A 14,115-nucleotide genomic window follows, 5' to 3' on the forward strand; every position below is an offset into this window, starting at 1 on the left:
AAGACTATACTTTCAGGGATCATTTCTATAGTTAGTTACTAGGAAATTCAGTACACAATGGAGTATTATTCATCAATGGGAAAACAATGGGATCCTTTTGTTTTTAGAAAAATGGATGGAACTAGAGAACATTATATTAGGTTAAAAAAGCCGGATATAAAAAGGCAAATATTACATGTTTTCTCTCAAATGAAGAGCTAAAAATGATGACCATAAATAGAAGAGTGATTACTGGAGATTAAGAAGGGTATGTGAGCACTGAGGGAAGGTGGAAAAAAAGCAGGTTGGATTGGATCAAGGCACATTCATACGTGTGTGGAAATATCATACTGAATTAATATGTATGATTAGTATGTATTAACAAAAAATGTTCTAAAGGTAATCATCAAGCACTCCCAGAGATAAGGCTAGTTCAGTTATAAATTAAATCTATCTTATACAAAATCAAATAATGAAAATAATGATGGATCTTTCAAATATCTGTTATCCACAAGGATTATACTTTCACTCTTTTTTAAAATGGGAAAGACTGATGAAAGTAAAAAAAAAAAATCTTTTTGACATACTAAAAAAAATTCTCTATTATATTTTTAAAAGGAAACTTTAAATATGTGCAACTAGAAGTCTAGGGAGAGATAAAATCTTTGATTTCTAAAGCTAAAATAATACTACTTGGAAGTTGTCAGCACAGAGCTGGGTTTGGAAGTTGTTTGTGCAGCACTGGACTGCATAAGATCATATAGGGTGTGGGTGTGAGTAGAGAGGAGGAGATATGTGAGCTTGGACCTGGGGTACTCCAGCACTTAGAGTTTGGGAAGATGAAGAAGATCCAGCCAGAGACTGAGAAAGAATTACTAATGACAAAGAAAGCTTTTTAAAAGGTGTTCTTTTTCCTAAATCCAAATGAAGAAAGTGTTTCAATAGGAAATGAGTAACAATGCTAAATATCACATCAAATGAAGAGGTTAAGTAAGAGGAAGATTGAGAATTTATCTTTCCTTTGGCAACATAAAATTCATTAGCCACCTTGAGAGATGTGGCTTTGGAGAAGTGTCTGGGTCAATATGCTGTTAGAAATGAGTTTAGAAAGAGAAGAACAAGAAAAGAAGTGGAGACAACAATGTAAACTAGTTCTGCAAAGAAATATGGCAGAAAGGAGATATTAGTTCTTACTTGGGAGATACTGTGGAAGATTACTGTGTTAATGAAAATGATCCAGTATAGAGTAGTAAAAGTGATGAGATAAAAGGGATAGATGACAGTCATAGAAACAAATTCCTTCAAAGGTGTTTTAGTAAGCTTTGCATTGCTGTGACAAAAAAAAAAAAAAAGCTGACCAGAACAACTTACAGAAGGAAGATTTTATTTGGGGACCCTATTTTTAGAGGTTCAATCCATGGCGGCCCAAGTCCATTTCTCTGAGCCCAAGAAGAGGTCACGTATTATAACTGAAGGGCCCAGTGGAATGGGGAAAGTTTCTGAACTCTTGACTTGGTCAGGAAACAGAGAGAGAAGGAGCTAGAAGGGCAGCTGGAAGGATATACGCTTTAAGAGCATGGCCCCCTGTGACCCACCTCTTCTAGCCATGTCCCACCTGGCTACAGTTACCACCTCATCAGTCTATCCAAACTAGGATGGACTGATTAGGTTACGGTCTAACAATCCAATCTCTTCACCTCCAAGCATTCCTGTATTAGCACAGGAGCTTTGGGGAGATACCTCATAACCAAACAAAAACAGAGGGTAAGTACAAATAAGGTCTTACAATATCTGGAGAGTTTAGCCTTAGATTGCTGTACAGTTGATTCATTGTAACAAAAGGGAAAATAGATGACAACAATAACTAATACCTATCTTGCGTCATTTGCTATGTATTCTAAGTGCATTATGTTTAACTCCTTAAATACTCCACAACAGCACCTGGAAGTAGACATTATTCCTGTTTCATATGGCATCAAGGAACACGAGACATAGTGACGTCAAGTAATTTGCTCAAGTCACACATCTAGGAAGTGGCAAAACCAGGACTTATACTCAGGCTATTCAACTCCATAGTACACTTACCTATGCTGCCCTCTGGGATGCAAGTAGAGTATTACATTCTTAAAATAAGTACCAGGAGAAACCATAATATCATTCATTCCTGTTTCATTTTTTGTTTTTGTTCTTGTTTGGTGAAATAATGAGCGTGGTCGTCAGATGAGTGTATGGAAATGAAAAAGAAAGTATTGGAGTTAAGGAAGGGGAGGAATGAATGAGATTTATTTAGGAGCACAGGGGGTTCTGGCTGTATAAGTATAAAAGGAAACATTAAGTACTTATTTGAGGCTTGTGATCATGATTTTAAAGTACGACAAGTGTTGTTGTGTGTGTTTTTCCACCAGCTGTGGTCAGTCAGCAACTAGCACCCACCCAGCAAAAAGTAGAAAAGTTGGATTTAACCACATTTGTGGTTTTTCCAGGCTGGATAGTGAATGTAAGTCAGGGACTCCCATGAAAAGCAGTTTTCCTTAAGATTAAGAGAGGAAAAATCCTGAGGAGAAATGAAACAGTCTCCAACCCCAAAGAAAGGGCAAATGAATTCCAGGGATCTTAACTTGGAGATTGTTGGCTGTTAAGAGCACCATCTGTGCCTTTTCCTACCCGCTCACTTACTCCTTGTTTCATCAGCCTCAGAAATCAGATGGATCATAGAAGCCAGATTACCCTGACCACAACTTCCCAAGGACAAACAATATGAAGGATAAAAGTGTTGAGGAGTCACAGAAACAGCAAATTCCCAGAACCTTTAACTTGTCATTTTCATGATTTGTGTTTTCTGTAACACAAACACCACCATCTGTGTGTTCTCTTAACAGCTGCAGTGACTCATCCTTATCACAAGGCAAGATCATGTAGGAAAAGATGTAACCTTGGACTCCAGACTAACCCCGCCTTTAACAAGGTTGAAGTGCTTGCACAGGACCTGCAAAGAGAGCACCTTAGAAAATGTGCCCCGAATCAGCTAAAATTCCTAAACTCTAGCCCACCCTTGTAATCTTTACACAGAAATAAATACTGGCTTCCTTCTTCATTCAGGGATCCAGATTAACACTCTCTGGGTCAGAGCTCTGTCTCTTCTGCTCTAGCAATTAGTCCCCCAAAACAGTCCTGTTTCCATCACAGTTGTGCCTCATCTGATTCTTCTGATGGAGGACACAATAACCTACTGAGTCAGTAACAAAGAGAGAAGGGGGCATGAATGAAAGATTCATAAATATCTGACTTCTGAATTAACTATAAGACAAGGAAAATACACAGCCTGAAATCTCTCTTATACCATTTTGTAATGACATCTTTCTTTCTCTTTTCATTTGCGTTCTATAAAGATCCCTGTCAGCTCACAAAGATATGTTCCCAACCCAAGGAAAAAGATGAAGATACATTCATGTCTTACTAGTGAAGTCAGGAAGAAGAGATAAGCCTGGGAAGATAGGAAAACGGGCCCCTGGGTAACTACCTGGGCAACAGAGCACAATCAGCAGCTGCAAATTTTTGCTGAGGAACTTGAAAAAATGACTATTTTAAAATCAGGAACTACGTGACCCGACGTCCACAGCCTTCCCAAAGAGGGAAAAATACTCGATCATTATCTTGATTGGACTAAAGGCTGCATGAATACTGAGTGCCTTATGAGGTTTGGGCAGGGGCTGACTTCTTCAACCTGTAGATCCATATAAACCCCTAGATAATCACCATAGGGGAAGGTATCCCTCTCTCGGGACCCCTCCCTCTTCAGGAGCTCTGCTTTCTTTTTTTCTTTCTTTCTATTACTCTAATAAATTCTGTTACTTTGCTCTCACCTTTGTGTCCATGGATTCTATTATTCAAATTTATGAGAGAAAGAACCACCTGACATCCACATTCTGTGTTACACAGGGACAGCCTAAACCGGTCTCCCTACTTCTCATAGTGCGCCTCTCAATCCCTACTCCAGCCCACAGTCTTCATCAATGCTAACATAATCTTTGCAAGGTACCTATCAGATCCGTTCACTCTCTTCTCAGCTTAGTAAACTCCAGGTCCTCCGCTGAAGTTACAATTAAAATCCAACGTCTTGATTATCACTTACGAAGTCCTGTTTGACTGAATCTCAGCTACCTCTTCCATATTCTCTCATTTGGCCACCAGTCTTTAGTCACACTGGCCCTCTCTCTGCCACAGACATCCACCTCCCTTATGTCCATCTAAAAGCCTCATACTTGTTGCCTTTGAATCTCTCTTGGATATTTTGTATGTGTTGCTTTTTTGTCATGTAGGTCCAGCTTAATTGCTACTCCATCATGGAGGTTATTTAGCCTGCCCAACATAAAGGATCACTCATTTGACCATGATTTTATATCATATTACTTCATATTTCTTTTATAATATTTATCACAATCCAAAATTATCTTATGTATGAGTTTACCGCCTATTTTTATTCACTAAAAGTAGCATCCTTGAATAAATATACTGTGTGTATATCCCTGACAGTAACTGGCTGTACTATACTCAATAAATATTCTTGACAGCCAGAATAAGGAGTGGGGAGAGAAAGACACCATCTTGTCATGTCTAGTTCTGAGCTGGCTTGTGTTCTTATGCGCGCCATTGGTGTCATACTTCAGAATAAAAGAAGCATAAAAGAGTAACACTACAAACAACTGAAAGAAGCATTATTTTTATTTTATGTTATTTAAAGTTTGGAGCCACTTCTTTTAATTTAGGAAATGACATAAGGTAAATTATTTGTGGAGATTACAAAGTCAGCCCTTCATACAGATGCACTTGGACTTGAGGAGAGATGCTATAATAGGTGTTTTGCAGCTCCCTGCCCTTGCGGACTTCACATTGTTTTTGCTGTAAAAGAAGACAAACAAGTGACAAAAGAAGGATTAAAAGAAAAACTATACACAGATTTGCAACTTAAAAATTATTTTTTAATTCTTGACAAATTTTGTGTCGAAACTTGATGAGGGAAAATTCATCAGTTTATCAGATAATAAATAATGACTTAAATAGTTTCTCTTTTCCAGTGTTCACTTTCTTGATTTATAAATTGAGAGACTTTGTCTCCATGAAATTCTGATATTATTCCATTTCTTCTCCAAGATCAGATGATTTTATGAAGTACACAAACTATCTCATATATAAATAAAAAAATGAATGTATATTATTTGGGCAAAATGCAGACCTAGAATAGTACCTCCTCCAAAATGCAACTGTAATTTATAGAATAAAATGATTTATTTGATAGATCCAGTATATATGTTCTCATATTTACAAAATGTCTGTTTTCTTTTAATTATGAAAAACGTATTAAGTTCAATTCTGAACATAATGGTAAAATAAATCAAAACTTAATTACTAATAAAAATAATAGTTTGGCCTTCTTCACTTTCTTTTCTTCCTGTCTTCTATGTTAATTAAGTAAGTTAATATATAAAAAGAGTGTTTTAGAGATAATAAAATATTGACAAAGACATTTGTATTTTGTTATATAAGAAAATGACCAATTTACCATCAATTAAAAGAAAAACATCTTGAAGCAATAAAGAAGAAGATCCAAAAGTCCCATTTCATACCTTTCTTTCAGAATCCAGTCTTGGAAGCTATCCACCCATGATAAGAAGTTGCTTGAGTATAGACACCTGGCTTATTCTTTTTACCTCATCCATCATTCCAACTTACTATTCCAAAAAGATGCCAGATATTTCTGGAATTAAAGTAAGCCAGTGGTCCATCAGAATCATTCTAAAAGAAGAAGAGAGAAAATGTTGCTTGTCCTGTTAAAGAACTTTCTTGTATCTCTCATTTGAAGTTATCAATAGTCCTTGGGAACTGAAAACAATTCTTCCTCTTTGGGTGTAGACTTAAGGAAACCTTGGGTTTATTCAAAATGTAAGACAACTACAAGCCATGTTATTTTGCCTACACATATCAAATGTTGGATTAGACATATCAGAATTTGAATTTAGAGTCCAGAATTGAATAGAGAGAAGGAAACTTAGCTACAGTGGACATTTTACTGAATTTAAGTATCCATGATGAAGCCTCAACAGAATCGTGGGTGACATGAGCTCAACTTCATGTTCAACATCATGCTCAACTTCCTACCACATCTCTGGAGAAGGAGGCATTATTGTAGGTCTGCAGTTTGCCCAGAAAACAGAACTAATTTTACATTACAGATTTCTAAGTATTTTTTTGAGTATACTTTTACACTGAGAACTCCATGAAGGTAGGAATTGTGTTCACCACTTCATCCCCAGCAGTTAGGTTGGTATCTGACACATATAAATAAATAAAATAAAGGTCCATCAACAACTAAAAAAATTTTTAATCTTCTTTATTTCAAACTGCTTTTTTTCCCTTCTACAGAATACAACTTGTGTTCTTCTACCCCCACTCACTTTGAAGAAAGCTGTTTTCTTTAAACCAAAAATGCATATTATTCTCATCCACCTACGTTATCAAACATTATATCTTTAGGGTTCAGTTAAATCTTATATCTTCATGCTACTGCCAAATATATTCTCTTTCTTCAAATTTACTTGGCACTATTGATTATACATGTGGTGTATATCACACTATGTATGCTGCCTTGTACTTTTAGTGTGTGACATTTATATTTTTTTCAACTAGTTTGCAAATCCCTAGATGGAAAAACAAACAATGACCTAGTAACTAGAATCAGACATACCTGGATTTGGATTCAATTTCTATTATTTAAGAGCCATATAATTTTGGCCAAGTTAAGTCAACTACCTTTTCTGAGTTTAGTTTCCTCCTTTAAATATGTTCAATTATACCTTCTTTACAAATTATTGTTATGATTAAATAAGATGATGTTAGTAAATCACTTAAGATCAGGCCAAAGGAGCTATTTAGAAAATATTAATTAATTCTGTTCAATTTCCCATTCTTTCCTGAATTTAGATACTTTCTCTGTCCTTCAATTATATAGGTAATAACAAATTTTGTGTGTGATTATAAATTTTGTAAATCTTGGTGATCCTTCACACATTAGGTTAACCCCTATAGGCTACCCAAAATACCCTGTACCCCCATAGGCTAACCAAAACAGCAGCCTACATTTATTCAAACTTTTAAACTTATTTAACAAAGCAGTAAACTGCAGATAATAACCACCTGCAGCTGATCAGAGAGCATAGTTGTGTTTCCATCACATGCTGGCCTACCGTGGCCATTCCCCTTTCAGAGCAATCGTCCCATTCACAATTTGATTGCCAGCTGTGACACTGTTGGCTAGTTGTCTCCCATAACCTGGAGAAAGGATTTATTTACACAAGAGAAGGTATTTTCAATTATGTTTTATAAGAACTACTACATTAAAACACTCCTTGATGCTCGTCAGTGGGTTGTGTAGCATCTCCTGATTGATTTGGGGTCTTTCCTATAATGTGCCATCATTATGGTTCTCTACTCTATCTTAGGTTGGAAGACTCTGACTCATCCTCTTTTCCCATCTCAAACACCTTTCCTTCCACTCTCTTGTTGAAACTCTTCTCTTCCTAAGTAGACTTGAAGGTAGAGTATTTGCTTCATTAATGGCCACATCTTCCATAGCATTGGTAGTGCTGTCTGTAAGGCACCAGGTAGAAAGCAGTGCTCTACAAATATCCGTGAGTTCATGAAGGCATCCATGTATCCTGTGGGCAATGAGATACACTGAAGATAATTTTTTTAAATTGCAGAACTGGCTTTATTTTGTAAAAAATGTATTTGACACTTTCTAGTTTGTATTTTCTTTTCCTAAACTGTCCCTTTTTCCCTTCAATCTTATTTATTTTAATTATTCACATAAGATCCTTCACTCATTATTGCACTCTTTGGAATCAGATCTTATTTCACTCTTTTGTACAAATGTTAAAATTTATAAACCGGTGTTTTTCAAAAGGAATGTCCTATCTGCTACATTGTCATTTTGAAAGTGCACTATAAGTTCCACATGGTGTTTTTCAAGATTTTTTTTAGGGAAAAAAATGCAGAAATACTTGTGAATGTATTGAATTAATAATAAAGTTTCTTAACTTACAGTTGTAGGTGAGGATTCAAGAATAGGCTTGCTGATTTCTGGAAATAAAGAAGAAAAAACCCAAACCTATAAAATTGATAAATGCCAAAGAATTAACTGCAGCCTAATAACACAAATACAAATTTTTAGCCCAATTATGCCCCAAATAGGATATTTGGTCTAGTTCACTTGTTATTTCTTTCTCTGTCTTTATTTATTTATTTATTTTGAAGATAGGGAGGTGGGAGGGAGATACTGAGGATTGAACTCAGGAGCACTCGGCCACTGAGCCACATCCCAAGAGCTCTTTTGTATTTTATTTAGAGACAGGGTCTCATTGAATTTCTTAGCCCATCACTGTTGCTGAGGCTGGCTTTGAACTCATGATCCTCCTTCTTTAGCCTTCCAAGCTGCTGGGATTACGAGTGTGCACCACCACCCACTGTCGATGTCGCATGTTATTAACCTCCATAACTTTCATTACATTTTGACCTCTTGCCTCATCTCCACCATGTGCTATCAGGAAAGGGAAACAAGGAACAAAGCTTTCAGGTTTATGATAGTTGTATTAAATTGGGCTGGAGATATAGCTCAGTTGGTAGAGTACTTGCCTCGCATGCATAAGGCCCTTATTAAATAAGTTTAAAAGTTTGAATATATATATATGTGTGTGTGTGTGTGTGTGTGTGTGTGACAGTGGACTGCATTATATTCTTACTTCGCATATAGAGCAAAACTTTTCATATCGCTGATTGTATACAAAGTATATTCACACCAATTAGTGTCTTCATACCTGTACTTTGGATAATAATGATCATCACATTCAACCATCATTTATAACCCCATGCCCCCTCCCTTCCCTTCCAACCCCTCTTCCTATCTAGAGTTCATCTGTTCCTCCCATGCTCCCTCTCCCTATCCCACTATGAATCAGCCTCCTTATATCAAAGAAAACATTTGGCATTTGGTTTTGGGGGATTGGATAACTTCACTTAGCATTGTCTTCTCCAACTCCACCCATTTACCTGCAAATGCCATGATTTTATTCTCTCTTATTGCTGAGTAAATTTCCATTGTGTATATATGCCACACCTTTTTTTATCCATTCATCTATTGAAGGGCATCTAGGTTGGTTCCACAGTTTAACTATTGTGAATTGTGCTGCTACAAACACTGATGTGGCTGTGTCCCTGTGGTATGCTGTTTTTAAGTCCTTTGGATATAGACCAAGGAGAGGGATAGCTGGCTCAAATGGTGATTCCATTCCCAATTTTTAAAGGAATCTCCATACTGCTTTCCATATTGGCTGCACCAATTTGCAGTCCCACCAGCAGTGTATGAGTGTACCTTTTTTCCCACATCCTCACCAGCAATTATTGTTGTTTGTCTTTATAATAGCTGCCAATCTGACTGGAGTAAGATGAAATCTTAGAGTGGTTTTGATTTGCATTTGTCCATAAGCAACAAAATGAAATTAAACCTCTATCTCTCACCATGCACAAAACTCAACTCAAAACGGATCAAGGACATAGGAATAAACCAGAGACCCTGTGTCTAATAGAAGAAAAAGTAGGCCCTAATCTCCATTATGTGGGCTTACGCCCCAGCTTCCTTAATAAGACTCCTGTGGTGCAAGAATTAAAATCAAGAATCAAGAAATGGGATGAACTCAATCTAAAAAGTTTCTTCTGAGCAAAAGAAATAATCTGTGAGGTAAATAGAGAGCCTACATCTTGGGAGCAAATATTTACCCCTCACACATCAAATAGAGCACTAATCTGTAGGGTATATAAAGAACTCAAACAGCTAAGCACCAAAAAACAAATAACCCAATCAATAAATAGGCCTAGGAACTGAACAGACACTTCTCAGAAGATGATATGCAATCAATAACAAATATATGAAAAAATGTTTATCATCACTAGCAATTAGACAAATCCTTGTATTTTTTTTTCATGATGATTATCTTTATTCTGAAATACAGAAGGTTGTGTATATTTTAAAGGAAAAGAATCACAAATTTCTAAAACTCTTTATTCCTTTTTTTTTCTAAAAGTTTTTGTTAAATAGTCCAGAAACCTAAGGAACAGAAAAGAAAAGAAAGGAAAAAAAGTAGAAATAAGTAAAATACTGGTAAGTTCAATGGACAAGGAACTGAATTCCAGGATGCCATGTTGTCTGCCAGTATCTGCTATAAAACAGCTTTGATTTCAGTCCCCATGCTTTTTGTGGGAGGAAACTTGACCAGCCCAAATTTATCTTATAATTTTATGCAGAGATACAGCTCAGAGGAATAAAAATCATCACAAGGTGTAACGCTATATTTATAATGCTAAGGTCTGGGTTTGGGCTCAGCTATGTCATTTAAAATCTTGTACATCAAGCAAGTGCTTTGACTTTTATGAACCTCAGTTCACTGCATGTGAAAATAGGAATAGTAGAAAAACTGGTCCTGACTAGTTCAAAGGATTATTATGAATGTCAAAGGATTATTGTGAATGGATGTCAAAATTCTGTAAACACATAAAGTTATGTGCTTATTTAAGGGCTTATTTTTCTGAAAGGCAAAAATTAATTGGAAAAATCAACTTTTGGGTGTGTACTGTTAATAAAAGGGTTGAAAGTAAGACAATGTATATAGACAATCATGCTTGAATATCTACTATTAAAAGAGTCATTTATGGATTATACATTGCTTACCACCCATCAAATCTTAATAACCAATAGCAAACTTGAGCCAAGAAGAAAAAGAATATATACAGTCAGAAATATATTGACTAAAGAATGTAACAACTCAACAAAAAAACCTACTGTATAAGCTACTTTATTGACAATGAATATTGACATCAAGTTTTGAGCATTTCAGTCTTTCCAAACCACCATAACTGGTGACATTACTATAAGTAGACATTTGATTTTAAAAAATTATCAAATTCTGTGTCAAAGAAAAATAATTATGATGTTGAAATAAAATATAAGTAAATGAATAAAAATTCCTAGAAGAAATTTAATATTCATGTTTATTGTCAATTTTTTAAACTGAAAAGGATTTAATAGTATGTTAAAATTGAAAATGGTCAATATTGACCAACTGCCAGAAAATGAACTAGGAGACTGAAGTTACTCCCAAGGTTGCTATCACTCCAAGAAAAATAAGGATCATCATCCATAGAGGCCAAGTTCATTTCTGGGAAGACATATTGGGTCTATGAAAGAGGAAACAATGTTTCAAGTGAGGTGATAGACATTCCAGATCTACCTGGATTTTTTTGTCAATTTATATAACACAATTTATAATTTATGCATTAGTTCCTTATGTTAATTTAAATCACAGAAGATTCAAATGTGTCAATAAGGGTAGACCCAAGTACGCATTCGATTAACAAATTATGCTTGAGCATGTCAGTGAGCAAAGCAGACATGGTGCCTTGACCTCATATTGCTGTGGAGAAATTGACTTCCTTTTTTAAAAAATATAAAGCAGGTTACAAAACAGGTGTGGTGTTGATATATTTTGTAAACTATAGCTATATCATGTCAATGAACAAGTAAAGATTTTTTTTTACAATTTTTAAAATATTTTTATTGTTCCGTTATGGGTATGTATAGTTGTGAGATTCACTGCAACATATTCATACATAATTAGTTTCATTTTGTTTATTTATTTATCTATTTATTTATTTATTTATTTATTACAATTCACAAAAGCCTAACTGTGGAGCCAACCTAGATGCCCTTCAGTAGATGAATGGGTTTTAAAAAATGTGGCATATATATACAATGAAATTTTACTCAGCAATAAAAGAGAATAAAATCATGGTGTTTGCAGGTAAATAGATGGAGTTGGAGAAGATAATGCTAAGTGAAGTTAGCCAATACCCAAAAAAAACAAATGCCCAATGTTTTCTCTGATATAAGGAGGCTGACTCATAGTTGGGTAGGGAAGGGGAGAATGGGAGGAATAGATGAATTCTAGATAGGAAAGAGGGGTGGGAGGGAATGGGAGGGGGCAGGGGATTAGCAAGGATGGTGGAATGTGATGGACATCAGTATCTAAAGTACATGTATGAGGACACGAATTGGGTGTCAACATACTTCATATACAAACAGAGATATAAAAAAATTCTGCTCTATATGTGTAATAAGAATTGTAATGCATTCTGCTGTCATGTATTTTAAAAAATAAAATCAATTAAATAAAAAAAATGGACAAATAAAGATTTAAAGACCAATTGAATACATACTATAGATTTATAGATTGACAAACAGCCAGGTAGACCATTTATAGATTTAATTATTGTGGAAGAAAACAATGAAGTCAACTTTAGTAATGCCTGTGTTACAAAATTAGGGATAAAATTTTTCTCGGCTAGATTTTCTAATTTTTCTACAACACCTGTGGGTTATTTGTGTGACATAAATTGACAGATAAGTTAATTGTTTTATTACCAAACCCAATCAATTAGATGAAAAAGAATCGAAGAATGTAGTGGCTTGGCATCATACAGATAGAGCAGATTAGATTTTGTGGCCACACTAATCTGTGAAGTCTGGATGTGAGTTATTCTTCAGATCTTGAAAGACATGATGTCATGTAATTATATGATGTCATGTAATTGCTCATTTGGAGGAAGGGCTGAAACACAAATCATAATTTCAAATTTCAAAACAGCCTTAACTGTTTCCTCAATCTCTGTACTCTTCATTACTCTAAATAAACCTGCAAAACAGAAGACATATTTGGCAGATTACATATTCCTTATGAATATGTCAAGGTTGTGTGTGTGTGTGTGTGTGTGTGTGTATTTCTCATTCCTTCTAGGAACAATTGACTTTTAGGTAGATATAGTTTTGCTTTGTTTCAGTTTTGTTTTGTTTTGTTTTTTAATGTTATATTACACCACAACTGTGGATCTCCACCTAGTTTTATTTCCTCTTCACTGTTTTCTCTGCTTAATCCTACCTCTTCCTCTTTGTCCATTTTGATGACTTGTTAGTGTTTCCCAGAACCAACATTATTTGTCAAAGTTCTTCAAAGATACTCCCTGTTTAGGCACATCCCATGTATGCTTTCATACAGGAATTCTGTTTAATCTCATCCTTGGATAAAAAAGGCTATTCAGTATGTTTCTTCAATAATATTAATAATTTGATTAGTGTTTGATAACATGTTTTTTTTTTCTAATGACTATAATAAGTGCACTGTGAGAGTCTGGTCTCAAATTTCTTTGACCCAGTTACCTGAGTCTAGTAACCTACTGTTTCTGAGATGTGTGTATTAGTCTGAGGGACTCAAATATGTAGGCTAAAAAGTGATTCTAAAGCAGTGAAATAGTTTCTACACAATAGTCACTACTTGAAAGTCACATTTGAATCTTCTGAAATATAATAAAGAACACATATTGTTTACTAATGTATAATGGCATTCAGATTCTTAAATTACTTCTAAGAAACATTTTAATATTATAAATTTTTATTTCAGTTACATTTTTAGAGAACAAAAATAGTGCTGTGCTTTGGGTGGGTTATAAAAGAAATGTTCTGCCTCATTTCCTCAATGTTTCAAGTGAATTATATATTACTATTCCTTCCCAGTAAGCAAAATATTGCTAAATTCTGTTTTTTTTTTAAATAGAGGTCATTCAAATAACTTTTTGTAAAGTATTAATTTTAATATGACTTATTAACAACATTCTGATGCAAATGAAATTCCATTTAATTATGTTCAATATTTGGTTTTTTCCCCCTGAAATTCCCCTAATTTAATTCATTAGAAGGGGATTATTAAAAAAAAAAAAAGACTTAAAGAGCACTTTACAGCAGCATTCAGCTTTCCTATGAAATACTCAGCATCTTAAATATTATGTACACTTCTTTTTTCTTTTAGTAATCTAGACACTGGCTTCAAAGTTTATGGGACTGGAGGAAAAAATAACCCATTCAAAACTATTCTAGAAAATTGTCTTTTGGCAGAATAGCAGGTATCCAAGTTAAAAATAGTAAGGTCAGTTTGTTGCTTTGTGGTCTTTTCAAAATTTAAATCATTTGTTCCCCTTCTA

The 14,115-nt window shown here is 34.9% G+C and overlaps 1 pseudogene; it reads left to right on the top strand.

Annotated features, from left to right (window-relative positions):
* On the top strand, window positions 1-91 carry LOC114102102 (small nucleolar RNA U3; annotated as a pseudogene).
* The last annotated feature ends 14,024 nt before the right edge of the window (window positions 92-14,115 follow it).

This window comes from Marmota flaviventris, chromosome 7, assembly GCF_047511675.1.
Source record: "Marmota flaviventris isolate mMarFla1 chromosome 7, mMarFla1.hap1, whole genome shotgun sequence".
Taxonomy (NCBI): domain Eukaryota; kingdom Metazoa; phylum Chordata; class Mammalia; order Rodentia; family Sciuridae; genus Marmota; species Marmota flaviventris.